This window comes from Musca autumnalis, unplaced genomic scaffold, assembly GCF_047663935.1.
Source record: "Musca autumnalis isolate F117 unplaced genomic scaffold, ASM4766393v1 scaffold_3, whole genome shotgun sequence".
NCBI lineage: Eukaryota > Metazoa > Arthropoda > Insecta > Diptera > Muscidae > Musca > Musca autumnalis.
The window spans coordinates 222,884,735-222,902,339 of NW_027411866.1; the positions used below are offsets into that span (position 1 = coordinate 222,884,735).

Consider the following 17,605-nt stretch of genomic DNA (forward strand, 5'->3'; position numbering starts at 1 on the left):
CTGTGACGGAAGAAAAACAACTTGGCTTTCGAAACTTGACACACAGGCAAACACCGCCAGCTGCCGTAGCAGTGGGTATTTACAAAGCGTTACGCTTGTAATACTATTAGTACATAGCTATTAACAAATGCTTAGATATGCAAAATTAGTTGGAATTGTTTTCAAATGCACAATAAGTAGGAAACCTCTCAAATGGATAACTAACATAGCCGCACAAAAACTACATAATCGAATACAATTTCTGTTAAGAATTGAAGCATGTAATCTGGAAATAAAAATAATTGTTCCAGAAACATCCCAGAAGGGACAAGGGACACTTCTAATATTAGCTCATTGATATGGGACCTATTGTTTATCGCCGAGTGCGAACGGCGTGTCCCAAGACACCACGTGTAGATAAGGTTTACATGACTGAAATACTCAGAAAGTGTCGCCACTAAGATTACTGAGAGGTATTTTGCCACCGTTGAACAGGTATGTTGCCTGGCGGAGGAATCGGACCCACGACCTTCAGCGTACAAGGCGGGAGTGCATGCCATTGCACCACCCGGCACTCTAGCAATAAGAAATGGAATTATGAAATGAAACATTCTTTTGACATTTATAGATAAACTGCTTTATAAAAGTCTTATATCGATAGAAGATCTTCTACATGTTCACTAAAAATCCTCACTCCTCCACTTCTTACACTTAAGCGAAAATGGTGAACTTTTGTGAAGGATTTATTTGAAGGTGTTGTCCGGCATAGACTATCTTTCAACTAGATTTAAGCTTGAGAGAAACTCCACGATGTGCAAAGATGTGTGTGTGTGCGTGTTAATGTTAGTAAGTCCTTTTGATAGTTATCGTATCCAGCAGTCATTTTAGTTTCGATGAAAATTTCAAACAATCCGCGTGCAGCCCTTAAATTTTACTTAAGCGGAAATTTTATGAGATGGGTACCCGAAGGTTTCAATGTGCAAAGTTTCGTATTCCTATTTCGTAAGTTAAGGTACAGCTCAATGCTCACGTCCGCAGTCCATGTGGTTGTTGTTGTAACAGCATATCATATCTTTTACCCTATGTCTTTAGGCTAACGGGGCACAGTTGTTCAGAATCGTTTTTTTCTAGTCAACAATTTTTAAATTTTGAACGGTTAAAGTTTTTTTTATAATATTTTGAACAGATAACATAATCAGCTTTCAGCTTTCCGATGTATTTAAAACCTTCGAATTCGTTCTATCAGTTCCAGAGGAAATCAAAGTTAAAAATTTGAGTTTTTTTTTATATTTTGCATCAACATATGAGTGTTTTTGAGTTTTTCATATATTCTAACTATTTAAACAATGCCAAATACAAATGAACAAAATATAAAAACACAAAAAATTAAAAAAAAAATTGAAAAAAATGAAAATTGTTTTTTCAAAAAATTAAAAAAAAAATATTTTTTCCGAAATTAAAAAAAGGCTGTCTTGGGTGGTTTTCACATAATTCTTACAAAAACTCATATATTGAAAAAATGTCAATTTGTTTAAAAAAGCTGTAATTTGAATGGGGGGTGACGTAGGGGATGAATGATACCAAGCAACGGTCTTGACCGGCTTTAACATGGCAAAGCTCAGGATTTTTCTTGGTCCCTCTTTCATCTCAAGTGGACACTGACCTCCCCGTGGTGTCACCTGGGGAACTGCCTTTAACACCCGTTAAAGGTAGTGAGCTAACATGTGCCGCGCGTTCACCCATAAGAACGTTAAAAACTTGGGTTTGGGCGTCGGGTTAGTAACCCTCCCCTAGAAAAAACATCCTACTATGAAAAAACGAAAGAAAAGAAAAACAAACCCCTCTAAAGTTGACGAACCCCGCAAACGTTTTAAGAACCATGATCTGCGAATCTGCACCTGGAATGTTCGCATTCTTTATAGAGAAGGTGCAGTCTTCGCATTGGCAGACGTACTTGAAAAGTACAAGGCCGATATTACTGCCATACAGGAAATACGATAGATTTGGAAAGGCGTCACAACAACACCTAAAGGTGACGCACTGTATTATAGCTGCCATGACGTAAAGCATGAGTTTGGTTGCGGATTCGTAGTTAGTCGGAGACTAAAACATCTGGTATCCAGCTTCACCCCAGTGAATGAAAGACTTGCTTCAATTCGAATAACTGCTAAATTCTTCAACATCAGCTTTATTTGCGCTCATGCTTCCACTGAAGAAAAGGACGAACTGACCAAAGATATATTTTACGAGCGCTTAGAAGAAACATATGACCGTTGCCCTGCCCATGACATTAAAATCATTCTAGGCGATTTTAATGCCAAAGTTGGAAAGGAGAATATCTTTGGCCCAACAGTCGGGAAATTCAGTCTCCACAGTGAAACATCTGACAATGGCTGATAGACTTTGCAGCTGCAAAAAATATGGTAGTTAGCAGTACCAGATTTAATCATCTCGATATTCATAAGGGCACCTGGCTGTCTCCAGATCAAAGAACAAGTAATCAAATTGATCATGTTGTAATAGATGGAAGACATTCATCCAGCGTGTTGGATGTACGATCGTTCCGAGGCGCAAACATTGATTCAGACCACTACCCACGGTGCTCTTGAAACAATTTTAAATGGAAGGTGCTTACACCTCGGAAGTTTTTGCGGATTCTGAAACTACAATGTTCATAGATGAGAACAATCAAAAAACAAAAAAAATCGGCGGAGCGCTTTTTAAATAAATCGCGATTTAAGTTGACATTTTTAGGAGTTATTTAGGTTTTCGCGATTTTGCTTAGAAACCGCATTTCCTATCAAAGTGGGACTAAAACAAATATTGTAGCTATGAAAATTCTCTACAAGATCGACCTTTATGGTATTTTCGTAGTTTTTACTATTTTTGAGATATAGAAGTTCAACTTGGGACAATGCACTGACTGTATCGCCCCCTTATAAAACAATGGCATGTAGGGTGCTCCTTAACTAACTTTTGATGAAAACCGCTTACACAGGGAAAGTTTTTGTGAATTCTGAATCAGCAGTGTTCATAGACGAGAAAAATCCAAAAACAAGAAAAAATCGCTGTAGGGATTTTTAAATAAATCGCGGTCAAAATTCACATTTTTAGGTGCTTTTTAGGTTTTTACGATTTTGCTTGAAAACCGCAAGTCCAATCGAAATGGAGCTAAAGAAAATGTTGTAGCTGTTAAAATTCTCTAGAGGATTGACGTTTATCATTTGTTTCCAGCTTGTACCATTTTTGAGATAAGGAAGCTCAGTTTACATTTTTAGTTTTTTTTGTTAAGGTTTCGCGAATTTGCTTGAATACGGTAAGTCGTATCGACATGCGACCTGAGAAAATCTGAAAGCTGTGAAAATTCTCTACAAGACTGGCTTAAGTAACTTATCCTTAGTTGTAACATTTTTTTAGATATATAAGTTTAAGTTGGGAATTTGCAGTCATGACATTGTTTTATAAGGGGGCGATACAGAATTGAATTGAATTTGAATTGTCCCAATTTGAACTTCTATATCTCAAAAACGGTAAAACCGACGAGAATATCATAAAGGTCAATCTTGTAGAGAATTTTCATATCTACAACATTTGTTTTAGTCCCATTTTGATAGGAAATGTGGTTTCTAAGCAAAATCGCGAAAACCTAAACAAACCCTAAAAATGTCAACTTAAATCGCGATTTATTTAAAAAGCGCTCCGGCGATTTTTTTTGTTTTTTGATTGTTCTCATCTATAAACATTGTAGTTTCAGAATCCGCAAAAATTTCCGAGGTGTAAGCACCTTCCATTTAAAATTGTTTCAAGAGCACCGTGTACCTTGTTGCAGCAAAGGTACGTACCCGTCTAAATGTTGCAAATAAAGCACGAGCAGACTCAACGCGGAAGTTGGACATCGATAGGCTGCAAACACAACAGATAGCCACAGCATATTCCAATCAACTAGCCCAATTGCTTAACGCGAGCACTCCCTGTCCCGATAACATAACAACACAATGACAACATATTGCCCACTCCAGGCAAACAGCCGCAAAATCCATACTTGGAGACAGAGACCTCCACAAAGGAATTCATGGTATGACCAGGAGTGTCGTGCTGCTACCGAAGAGAAAAATGCGGCATATAGAGCTACTTTGCAATCAGTAGCAACGCGTAGCGCGCGAGAGAGATATCGGGAGAAAAGGAGAGAAGAGAAACGTCTTTTCCGCAAGAAAAAGAGAGAAATGGAAAAGCGGGAGTGTGAAAAAATCGAGATGTACAGAAGCCAGAATGAAGTCCTAAAATTCTACCAAAGAGTGAAACATCAAACAGATGGCTTTGGTACAGGCACATCCTCCTGTATAGACCAACAAGGTAATCTGGTAACAGATACAGATAGCGTGCTCAGGATATGGAAGGAACATTTTTAAAATCTGCTGGTATCCAATATTAGCGAAGACGATGATACCACAGATCCAATACCAGAAGATGGTATAGAATGTATACCGCCAAGCCAAGATGAGGTAAAAACAGCAATCAACCGTCTGAAGAATAATAAAGCAGCAGGAGCCGATGGCTTACCAGCCGAGCTGTTTAAAATCGGAGGCGACGCGCTGATAAGGTGTATGCATCAGCTAGTTAGCACCATCTGACAGGAAGAACGCGTACCCGACGATTGGAACCTGAGCATCCTATGTCTCGTCCACAAGAAAGGAGATAAGACTGTATGCTCAAACTATAGGGGCATAAGTCTTCTCCCTATTGCCTAAAAGATAGTGTCAGGGATATTGTGCGAACGACAAAAGCCAATGGTCAACGAAATAATTGGACCATACCAATGTGGCTTTAGACCTGGATATGTATTTTCAAAATTGTGAAAAATGGCCGGCCACGCCCGCACTTTCCAATTTTTTACCTAATGTTTTGGTTTCCTCACTCTTACAGCCACAAGGCGAAACTTGCACTATAAACTTTCCCGCTTTATAGGGGTTTTTAGGTCGAGTTCCCCACTACAGCAATTTCATAAAATATCTATAGCATGAAATTTATTTCATCGTGTGTTAAGGGTCTTAGTGTCAATATGTTTATTATCTAATCCCATATAAAAATTAACAATCGGTGACTACAAAATATTGGGGGTTTGTCCAGGAAAATCGATTCCTGAACCACTGTGCGGCGAGGGTATATGCACTTTCATACGTCTGCATCACCGAAATAATGGTTATAGACCCCAAGCATGTTTGGACGATATCCATTTCAGACAAATTGGAGTCGATTTAGTCATGTCGGTCCGTCTGTCTGGCTGGCTGGCTGGAGCGCACGATAACTCTCGAACGAGTTAACCGATTCGGTCCAAAATTTGGCATTCGTAATATTTTGCTCAAATTTAGTTTAAGATCGACGATGGGCCATATCGGTCAACTCTTTCAAGTAACTCCCCCACAAAAAAATTTCAAAACTTTTCGCTAAAATTATGCGAACGAAAAATTTAAGGCATTAACTAAATTGGGTCCATTTTTTACACATCGTAAAATTTCTAGCAAACATAGATCAAGTTGGAATATGGACTATATACATATGTATGTCAACTCCTTCGGGTACCTCCCACACAACATTTCGGAATAGTGCAGTTTAACACTTGCTCTCGAATCGTTTTTATTTTTGGCAACAGGTTGTTCTTGGGCCCCCTTTTACCGCCCTTCTAGAAACAGTGTACTACGTTGATCAAAATCTGGATATCGTAATATTTCTGCGAATCTCCTTCCGGTACCACCCAACAAAAGTTCAAAAAAAAAATTGCTAAAATGGTACGTGCGGTATTGGTACAAACTTCGATGGTCCCAACATAGTTTAAGTTCGAAAATATGCCATATCGGTCCACTTCTTGGGGTCCTACCACCGTATGGTGATTAGGATGGCTCTCACGGTAACACCCGAGCAAGTACTGCAACGAAGACATGCCATTGTGTTGCTGTACTGGAAGAATCTTTGTCTCATCATGTACATGGTCCACAGTTTTCAATATTTCTTCATCGTGTCGCAGCCCTTAAAATTTTGGGGTAGTTTGTGGTCGAAATTCTGCAATGACATTCAGCTTTGTTCTCATCTCTGCCGTCCATGTGGTGAACAGAGTGACCGTAGATTTAGTGGCGGATATTTGCATATTCTTCGCGTATAAAAAGGTGGTAAGATCACTCAAATAGGAGTTTAGTATTTCATAAATGATATCAGGGTAGCTACCTGACACCCAACGTACAATCGCGAACAAACATCCGCATACGTTACAATCTCAGTGCCGTCTGGAGGGGGTGTAATACAGGAGAGGTAGAGGTTAAATAGTTCCAAATACGTCACCCAATCGTACCGAAATCGGTATGAAATTCGGAAGCTACGTCCGATGTCGGATCCGAAATCGTAACGATATCCTAACGAAAGTTGTATGAAGTGGTTGACATAATTTTGGAACGAAATGTGGGAGCGAAATCGGATTCGAATTCGTACCGAAATTGGAAGAAAAACATTGGTGTGCAGCGCTGTTGTCGTGCTGTGCTGCTTATCTATTCTGATGATAGGCAACTGGATAGCTATTTCTGACGCTGGGGAGGACTAAGGTCAAGGATATTTGCTAAGGAAGACAAAAGCGAAATCGTTCTGTACGATTCACCTTTGCTGACATCCTTGGCTTCAGCAGCGGGACCACCCTGCCAATTTTCCAGACTTCGGGAACGATATGGGTGGATAGCGAAAAGTTAATGACTTTAGTGAGATACTCCATTCCCGGCTCATCCAGCTGTTTCAGCATTACCACGGAGATTCATCAGGGCCCAACGCTTTGGATGATTTAGCGTTGCTGCTGGCATTCGCAACATCATCCATTGCAAATTGTGGTGGTTTCTCCTCGGCAGGAAGTGATCTAATGTGACGTAGTACTCTATTTGTAGTGCATATGTGTGTATTTGAATTGTTGTGGGGGAGGTACCAGATGGAGTGGACGGATCTATGTCTGTAAGAAATATTCCGATGTTGGACCAAATCGGTTACTAGTTTCGAAAGTTATCGAACGCACCATTTTATCGGAATATGTTGAACTTTTGTGGGGAACATACCCAAAGAAGTGGAAAGGTCATTGGGACGAGGTGCAACCTTTGGTCAAATCGGTTTATCCGTCTGAGTGTTATTATGTACACCAGCCAGACGGACGGACGGAGAGGGGTAAATCCCCCAATTGCCTTGAAAAGTCAGAAATTAAAAAAAATTACAGGATAGGACAAAAATATCCCAATATGGGAGGGAATTTATCGCCACCTCGATGTCTTCCTGCTATCCTCAGCAAATCACTTCCACGTTGCTGAGCAAATCACTTCCACGATGTATGTACCTTGACATCTGGGGTCGAAGTTACTGTAACAAACACACAGCCTACGAGCAAACATAGAGATAATGGACAGAAAAGATCAGGGGAATCTTGACGAAACCTTCAGGGAGGGGTAGAGACTCTTGGGAATGATGTTCCATTAATAAGGAAGTTCACAAGATGGTGGACGAAGTGAGGGAAAGTATTGCAAAAAAAAAACAACAATGAAGAAAAGAAAAAAAGGGCGGACAATGACGCATATTGGGTATAAACCAGACGCGACTAATAAAAACAACAGGATGTTCCGAAAGAGTTAAAGAGCACTCACACAGATCTCGGGCACGGGAACAAAATTTTCTTTTAAATTCAAAACTTTACCAAGTAGCCGCCCTTTGGCCGGGCTTTGGAACAAGTGTCGTTTTGGGGTTAGGGTGAAAATACGAAATTTCTGAAATGTCAAGACCCATATCTCGGGAAGTATGGACTTCCCCCAGGAAAATTATATATCGTTGTATTCAGGATGCCAAGGGCTATCTAGTGTAAAAATTTCAGCCCGAGCCGTGAGGTGCCCATAAACAACCTAAAGGTGTGAAAGTACGAAATTTCCGAAATGTCAAGTATGGACTTTCCCCCGGAAAATTATATATCGTTGGAATCAGGGTCCCAAGGGCTACCTCGGACCGATCCGAGAGGTGCCCCTTAACGACACTTGTTCCAAAGCCCGGCCAAAGGCCTGCTACTTGGTAAAGTTTTGAATTTAAAAGAAAATTTTGTTCTCGGGCCCGAAATTTGCACCTGGCCATAGGAGAAAGTGTTAAATCCTGGGTGTGCCCCTAAACGACATTTAAGCCCGGGCTTTTTTCGGAGGCCCATATCTCGGGAAGTTAGACTTCCTTTCGAAAAACTTAATATTTTGTTAATCAGGACGAGAATATCTACCTGTTGTTAAAATAATCAATTTATACCTATGCTTTGAGCAATAGCGAATCAAAGTATTCAAAAATATAACATTTTCAACTGGCTATTTCAGACAACTATTTGAAAAAATGGAAATCATACCCCTCAACCGCTCGTCTATAAAGTCTCGTTCAGCCCCTCTTTAAAGACTTCACCTTCAGTTCGTCTGTAAAGACTCCCTTCATCTCATCCATAAAGACTCCCTTCAGTTCGTCTATAAAGACTAACTTCAGCTCGTCTATGAAGAATCACTTTGTCTCGTAGGTAAGGAATCTCTTCGTCAAGGGGTGGTCGGAGCTTGATCTGTTAGATTCCTTTCATCCCAATAAAACCATGGTCTTGCCATTACTTCCCGGATGATGACTGGATGACTAAGAAAAACATGGCACAGGAATTACTACACCACACTCACACACACAAATATCTCATATGGCCTGTTAAGTTCCCCAAACAAAAGCGGGAAGACAACTTTCGCTAACAAAAAAATCATTGAAAACGGAGCAGCAAGAAGATCGAAACGAATAGGCAGCAAACTACTACCCAACCAGAAAAAATTTAACCTGAGACACATTTTTGAAATTCAAGATCCCCAAAACAAAAAAAAAGTAATGAAAAAACAATCAAAAGCATACACTCAGCACTTACCTAATAAATGACGATGATGATGTTGCTGAAGAGGAAGAACAAGAAGAACTCAGTGAACTACAGTACTTCAACAGAGCAAATGATGTATGTAGACGGCGGACGTCGCTGCTTTTTGTCGCGCAGAGCACACGGCAAGCAAAAGGTATCCAAAATAAAGCAACAACAATGATGCGATAGTCGTAACAAATGGATGACGGCGCGGTGGCGGTCGGTGCCTATATTCCTTGGGGGTTTTCAGCTATTCCAAATGAAGGTGATGGTTGTGTCAGCAGAGCGGCGTGTTAATAAGATAAGACCACAAAATAACTAAAAAAGCACACCTTTTTCCAACACAAAATACCGACAGGCGGTTCGAATGATATCCTCAATAGGTATTTGTATTTTTCCGATTTTCTTTACGTCTTCACAGGAATCACAATAATTATACAATTTATGAGAGCACCACACAATTTCAATCACAATAATCAATCCAAATTGTATTTGAATAACATGAACAACAACAAAAACACCTTAAAATTTTCCTTAATTTTCCACACAAATGATTTTTTCCGATTAGTCGTTTTTTTGTTTTTAATGATACAAAAATATTTTACAGCGGGGCAGTTGTATTTTCAAGGCAGGCAGATTTTGCTTCTTCTTATTATTTTTTTTTTCTTACACTTCCACCTTTCTTTTTTTACTTCTTTCCTCGTCGGTTGATTTTTTCTTCTTTCACTTTGTTAATTCTTTGCTTTGCTTGCTACACTTTTTTATTTTGGTTATCTTTCGAGTGAAGAAAAAATAAAAGAGATACGTAAAGTACGACCGACAACTACGAAGATGTTTAATTTCGTTGTTAAATTTTTAATATTTTATTTGTTTTTCTATTCACATTCACTAGGAGTAGGTTGATGCTGTTGTTTTTTAATTCTATTAAGAATAATTATTATTTTTTTTTTTCAATAATTTTTTGATGTTTATTTGACATCGCACATCACAGAGAGGCAATGAGTGAACATGTTATATGCGTGTTTGATTGTATGTTCAAGTGTAAAGAGATGGCAAGGAAATGAAGAAAAAATATTTTCGTATCTATCTTCCACACACTTGGTACTGTCGTTTTGCGACTTCTCGACTTCTTTTTAGAAAATCTATTTTAGCACTATTTTCTGTTAATATTCTCACTAATAGTTAATTTTCGTAGTTTTTTAGTTCTTCAAAAAAGAAATTGGTCGTAAAAAACCGACATTATCCATCCGCGTAAGTAATGTGGCGTTTTGCAACGAAAGAAAAAAACGTATGAGAAAAACAACACGAACTGAATACAGTACAGTGTGACCAATATTCCGTGAACGCAAGAAGTAAATAAGAAAAATGATGCCAACTTGGAGCAAAGAACAATTACAAAAAATGCTGCCACTACTTTGAAATCACGGCAGTTACTTGAATATGTTGACGGGATGAGCTAATCACCAGGAACTGGTAGCACGAAAACACATCAACGGGTACAGTACTGCACGCTTTTTTACTTGATCGCTGCAAAAACCAAAAACCCAGCAAAAAGTTTGCATCCGCTGATGCAGTTTAATCACTACAAGTGTACAGTACATGTGTCGGAGTACATTCCAGCAACAAATTTTGGAAGTTGCGCATATGGACCCAGAAAGAAGTTTGCATCCGCGGATGCAGTTGAATAGCTGCAAGTGTACAGTATATTTGCCGTTGGAGTACATCTTTTCATATGAATTCACCTATGAATTTTAAAAGAAAGTGCGCAGCTAGGATGCACTCCATTTTGCTTCCAATGCACACAGCTAGGATGTACTCCATTTTCGATCCAAATCACATCTTTTGATGTAGTGTTTTGGATTGAATTTAAAGGCACTCTTCGGATTGCATTTTTAATCAGTCTAACACTATGTTTACATTTACGAAATCCACTCGATTTTAACTGTCAATTCCATTGCTCAAACGTCAAATGAAATCCACTCGATTTCAGATGAGTTTTCATTTAACGTATACGTCATTTCCGTCTCGTGAATTACCGCAAAAATGTTCGCAACTTAAGTTGTTATTTCTTTATTTTGTAACAAATTCTTCGAAATGTATACAGTCTTGTTAATCTTTTGAAGAAATGTGTAGGGATCAACCAAATGTTTTTTCTGTAGGGATCTCTACAGCAACTGCTTATAAAATGTATCGAGCGGAGTGCATTTTTCATAACTCTGTTTTACTACATCGAAAGATATTGTGAAATCATAACACCAATTGCTTAAGCCCTCGGCACATACGGTCCGTTTTGTGACACGTTGCGCGTTGAAAACAACAACCACATGAAAAATGTGTAAGTGATGCCAAGTTTGTTCTTGCAGTTTTCATGTGGTTGTTGTAACGCAACGATCAACTCGCCGTATGTGCCGGGGCCATTAAAGCTGAAAACAGATACAACGTTTGATTAAAGTTTTGCGTTGGGCGTCGAGAAAAAAACAACAACAACAGGGCGACGACGATACCAAAGTCCAGCGTTTATCTGTTTGCCGGCATATATTTCAAATGAATTTGAATTTTTCGGCATCAAGCCCAACAGTGTAAAAACGGCCAAAACGACACAAAACTTTACCCAAACGTTGTATCTGTTTACAGCTTTAGGCTAGGAAATCCATCTAACATGTTTTGACAATTCGTGTGAAAAGTATAAAATTTTTACAAAAGCATGGGGTTATTGGCATCACCAAAATACTGATATACAGTGTAAAAACGACCAGAAAGTTCTCACATATTCAAACTTACATATACATAGCCTAATCTAAGTACTGCCAACACACAAGGAAACAAACGACATTGCCAAATCGAAAAATTATATAGTGAACTAAACGTTCATAATTGGTCTGTTCCTTTACTTTTGAAAAGGGTAAAACCGGCAAGTGGTAAAAGTTGTAAAATGCTCCCATATGAATTGTGTGGTGTCTGAAGTAAAGGAACGCTTTTCGAGTAAAAAGTGGTAAAACTTGAAGATTCTTGAACGTAAAGGAACAGAGCTAATAATTTCAAACTCAAGCTTGATATTAAAAATTCTATACCCAGCAAAAATTGAAAGTCCAATGTGGAGTCAGGATTTCACTGCATGTTGCAATGCAGTCCACACGGAGTCGTGAAATATGCACACCGTTCCATACATTTTATCATGGTAGAACAAATATAAGGTAAAGTTAATACTACAACAAATACAACTCGAACAACAACCACAAAGGAATTTGTTTTTGTTTGTAACGTTACTGCCAGTTGTATTTGTAAACAAAACAAGGAAATGTCTATAAATTGTTGGAATATAAAAAACTTATAATTTTTCACATTTGGTTGAATATTTTGGAAAACATGAATGAAAATTCGTTACATTTTCAATTTTTATGTTTCCACATCATTCCACTAAATGCATAAATTTTCACAGAAAGTAGAATTCTTGCAGAAAAGTTTGGGGTCGCTGGAAATTCATAGAAAAAGGAGAAGCTGTTTCAATGTTTTGTTTTAGAAAACAAAAAAGCACATGTTTATTAGGGCTTTATTTTTTTAAATTTTAACAAAATACCTCACATATTAACAAACGTTGTATCGCCTCTACAAGCGGGGATTTACTGCGCGGCTTATCGTTCGAACTTAGAGGCGGTTACATATCATTGATATGAAGAAGTCTTTCTGGGAAATGGTTTTTTCCGAATGATATATTTTTTTTTTTCTCAAAAAATATATGTCCCTAATGTATATCGAAATAGAAATAAATGTATAAAATGTCATATGAAATTTGACACTAACGTTACAACCCAGTTTAGTCAGCTGTGTATTGCTGCTACCTTTTCTTATTCTACCATGACATCTTATAAGAGATATACAGTGAGTCACAGTGAAAAGTATCCACTTTAGTTACTTTCATTAAAAATACGTTTGCTAAAAACAACCACATGAAAACTTCAAGAACAATCTTGGCCAGCGTACGTAAAAATACTTTAAATAACATTTCCAATCGTTTCGTTTCGTATTTTCCATAGGAACAATACAAAACGAAACATAACCCACGTTGGCCGAGCACGCTGTTTAGTTTTGTTTTGTTTACATTCGTGAGTACGAACAAAACGAAAAGCGAAAAGTACTCAACTCCACAAGAGCAGATAGAAAACGGAATAGTACTAAATTCATGTGAATAAATCAAAAACGTTTGGTGGTTGATAAAATATTCACTGTGGTATGCAATCACATGTGTGTGTGTCTGAGTGTGTCATTGACAATACGCACGGCAAACGTTTCCCAAAAATACTTCTCGTTTCGGTGGTGAATGAAACAACTTGGCAAAGCATAGCCGAAGTTACATTGCAGCAATCGTACGGTTTCCATCTTTTTACATTGAAAAGTACCTATGTGTTTTTGTTTTGGTTGTGAGAATGAAACGATTCAGAGAAGCTGACAAGTTTGTGGCTTTGTGTGATTGGTACGGGAATCGTTTTGTTTGTTTCCGTTCATTGATCTTGGCATCACTCACACATTTTTCATATGGTTGTTTTTTTCGACGCGCGACGCGACTCACAACGGACCTATAGGCCTCTGCACATAAGGCGCGTTGAGCGTTGCGTTACAACAAAAACATGCAAACTTCAAGAACAAACTTGGCATCACTTACACTTTTTTCATGTGGTTGTTGTTTTTGACGCCTGACGCGACGCACAACGGACCGTATGTGCCGAGGCCAAATACATACGGACGGTTGTGTGACGCCCTAAATATGCCAGCCGATGATAGCTTTGTTCCTTTACTTTTTTAATGGTAAGAGTCATGGTAGAACAAATATAAGGTAAAGTTAATACTACAACAAATACAACTCGAACAACAACCACAAAGGAATTTGTTTTTGTTTGTAACGTTACTGCCAGTTGTATTTGTAAACAAAACAAGGAAATGTCTATAAATTATTGGAATTTAAAAAACTAATAATTTTTCACATTTGGTTCAATATTTTGGAAAACATGAATGAAAATTCGTTACATTTTCAATTTTTATGTTTCCACATCATTCCACTAAATACATAAATTCTCGCAGAAAGTAGAATTCTTGCAGAAAAGTTTGGGGTCGCTGGAAATTCATAGAAAAAGGAGAAGCTGTTTCAATGTTTTGTTTTAGAAATCAAAGAAGCACATGTTTATTAGGGCTTTATTTTTGTAAATTTTAACAAAATACCTCACATATTAACAAACGTTGTATCGCCTCTACAAGCGGGGATTTACTGCGTGGCTTATCGTTCGAACTTGGAGGAGGTTACATATCATTGATAGGAAGAAGTCTTTCTGGGAAATGTTTTTTTTTCCGAATGATATATTTTTTTCTCAAAAAATATATGTCCCTAAAGTACATCGAAATAGAAATAAATGTATAAAATATCATATGAAATTTGACACTAACGTTACAACCCAGTTCAGTCAGCTGTGTATTGCTGCTACCTTTTCTTATTCTACCATGGGTAAGAGTGGTCAAAGAGAAAAGTGTCAAAATTGCTCTCTCATGAACATTTTTCAAAGAAAAGTAAAGGAACGGAAAAATAGTAGATCTGACAGCAATGTCAAAAAGAAACATAAAAAAGTCAATTTTCGTCTTTGATTTCACAGTTTTTAATTTAGTTTTGTCAGCGTTCGATTTTTTCTTCTGTTTTTCGTTCATTTTCTTCTTCATGGTGAAATAATCGTCAAACAAAAGTCAAAAAATCAGTTCTGCCATTTTTACCTGCAGAAATTTGTCGTTAAATTTCGTTAAAGTTTCTTTTCTTGTCCTCTTTATTTTACCATTCGTGTTTGTTGTGTTTCTTATACCAATAAAAACAAAATGAACTAAAAACAACACAAAATAGTTAACATTAATAATTCAATTAATATTAATAGTTAAATTTTCACTCTTTCATTAATCAACTCTTTTAATGCTTGTTTTGTTGTTAAGGTTTGCTTGAGAAAATAAAAGTGAAAGAAAATAGTAGCAAAAAAAATTGCAACGAATAACAAGAAGAGGCAACACAGCAAACACAGAAAACCATGTACATGGGTTACACTACTTCATACCCATCGCCTATAAACTTGACGTCGCCATTTTGAAATCGTGCTAGTCTTAGTCCCAATTTACATTGGGCGAGTTTACTTGCGGCAATTGTTTGTTTGTTTGTCATTTTGTAGGAGAGAGAGGTGAGGCATATGGTAACCCTTTGCCTTTCAGCACCCTCTCTCACCTACAAACTGACAATTGCCGCAAGTAAACTCGCCTAATGTAAATTGGGACTTACCATCGACTTAGTCCCGGGCCACACTACAGTAATTTCACTGAAATTTTGATGTAAAATTATGTGTCTCTAGATCGACGTCCATAGTAGAGTAAAATCATAAAATTGCTGTAGTGGGGAATTCGATTTAAGAACGCTAGTGTGGACCGGGACCATGGTTTATTAAGAAAGGTTAGCCAAAGCTTTATGTATGTCAATTTAAATTTTTTCATTCGAGTATGCCTAAAACTTCAAAACAATATAAACAAACTGTGTATGTGTGTGTGGTGTTTGAATAATATGCCAAACAATTTTAAAAACAATCGAATTCAATGATTTTTAAAATTGTTTTTAGACCATTTGTATGGAAGAAATTGGTAAGATTTGCATTGAAACAATCAGTTTATCATATTCACAACTCGATTATGTGGAGAAAACTTAACTCTTCATTCATTTTTCGCGTTTTTTATAAAATGCTCAAAAAATACATTGTAAACAAACCCACTTGTTGCTTTTATTTTGAAGTTTTAAGAATTCAAGAAAAACAAGGGTTCTATAGATATTTTTCATTTAAATCTACCTCTTTACTTATACCATGATTTTGACGTTTTGGGAATTCAAGATAAACCAGGGCTCCATAATTTGGTTTCGTCTAGATCTACCTCTTTACTCTTGTGCCAGACACTGAAAATAACACACGAAAATATTTTACTTTTCAAAATGGTAAAACCGGCAAAAGTAGTAAAAGTTGTAAACGGCGCCCATATGAATTGTATGGTGTCTGATGTAAAGGAACGCTTTTCGAGTAAAAAGTGGTAAAACTTGAAGATTCTTGCGCGTAAAGGAACAGAGCTTTAGCTTTTAGGCGAGGTCGGGGGTGAAGGAGCTTCCTTTCTCCCTTCTTACCTATAAGCTCAAAACATTTTCATGAAAATGTTCATAGTCTGACACAAGACATACTTATACCACATGGTAGAACAAGAAAAGGTAGCAGCAATAACCAGCTGACTGAACTGGGCTGTAGTGTTAGTGTCAAATTCCATACGACATTTTATATATTTATTTCTATGTTCGGGGTATATTAGGGATATATATTTTTTTAAGAACAAATTTATTCATTAGAAAAAAACTATTTCCCATGAAGACTCCTTCATATCATTGACATGTAACATCCTCCAGGTCCGAACGACATGCCGCACACTAAAACACCGCTTATAGAGCCGGTACAATATTTGTAAATATGTGTGGTATTTTGTTAAACTTGAAAATAATAAAGCCCTAATAAACATGTGCTTCTTTGATTTCAAAAACAAAATATTGAATTAGCTTCTCCTTTTTCAATTAATTACCAGCAACCCCAAACATTTTTGCAGGAATTCTACTTTCTGCGAGAAATGATGCATTTAGTGGAATGATATGGAAACATTCAAAATGAAAATCTAACAAGTTGTCATTCATGTTTTTCAAAATATTCAATCAAATGTGAAAAATTATTAGTTTTTTAAATTGCAATAATTTATAGACATTTCTTTATTTTGTTTACATATACGTTGACACTAACGTTTTCAAACAAAAACAAATTTCTATGTGGTTGTTGTTGAGTTGTATTTGTTGTAGTATTTACTTTACCTGGTTTGTTCTACCATGGTAATTACCCGTTTTTCGGTTTTGTCGAAGTAAGACCGTTGCCACACGTACAAATGTTTCGGAAAAGAAAATTGTATTTTTTGCTCTGTTCCAGAACCTTCATAAAGCTACTATTTTTACTACGATAAAATTTTTTCCTTTATTTTATCGTAAAAATAGTAGATTCTTGTAGTGCTGGAACAGACCATTTGTGTCTTTTTATTAAATAAAAGCAATGATATTTCGAAGATATCTAATGTTTGGAGTATCGATAGTTTGCCAGCTCTACGATTAACCCAATAAACGCCACAAAAAATGGTTGCACAAATTCACGTAAAAATCTGTTTTTTTTTCGAATATTTTTGCATTTCCACGCAATTGGCCTAAAACCATATGCGATAAAAGTTAAATCATATATGTTAGATTCATGTAAAGTCAGGGATTTGTTAGGAATGTAGTAAGAATGCCAGTTCGAGAACTTGCAAGAATATACACATATTTACTACAATAACTGCTCTGTTCCAGAACCTGCAAGAAGCTACTGCATATTTTTTACTACAATTTTTTTTCTTTATGTTATCGGAAAAAGAGTAAAAATTAGTAGATTCTTGCAGTTCTGGAACAAAGCAAACAATTTTTCCTTTATGTTATCGAAAAAAAAAAATAGTAAAAAGTTGCAGATTCTTGGAGTACTGGAACAGACCAAGAGTATTTTCACAATCAAAAATCAAGGGTGTGGCATATGAGAATACACACCCTCAAAGTTGTTGAGACTTTTGAAAGACGGTCCGATTGCAGGA

The 17,605-nt window shown here is 37.1% G+C and overlaps 1 protein-coding gene across 2 annotated transcripts in view; it reads right to left on the bottom strand.

Annotated features, from left to right (window-relative positions):
- RhoGAP19D (Rho GTPase activating protein at 19D) overlaps nt 1-10,233 on the bottom strand; it is a 337,437-nt gene extending 327,204 nt beyond the window's left edge. For both annotated transcript variants that reach the window (XM_073976963.1, XM_073976962.1), the window contains exon 1: nt 8,915-10,233. The gene's annotated coding sequence lies outside the window, so the exon portion shown is untranslated. The remainder of the gene's footprint in view (nt 1-8,914) is intronic.
- Between the last annotated feature and the right edge of the window lie 7,372 nt (nt 10,234-17,605).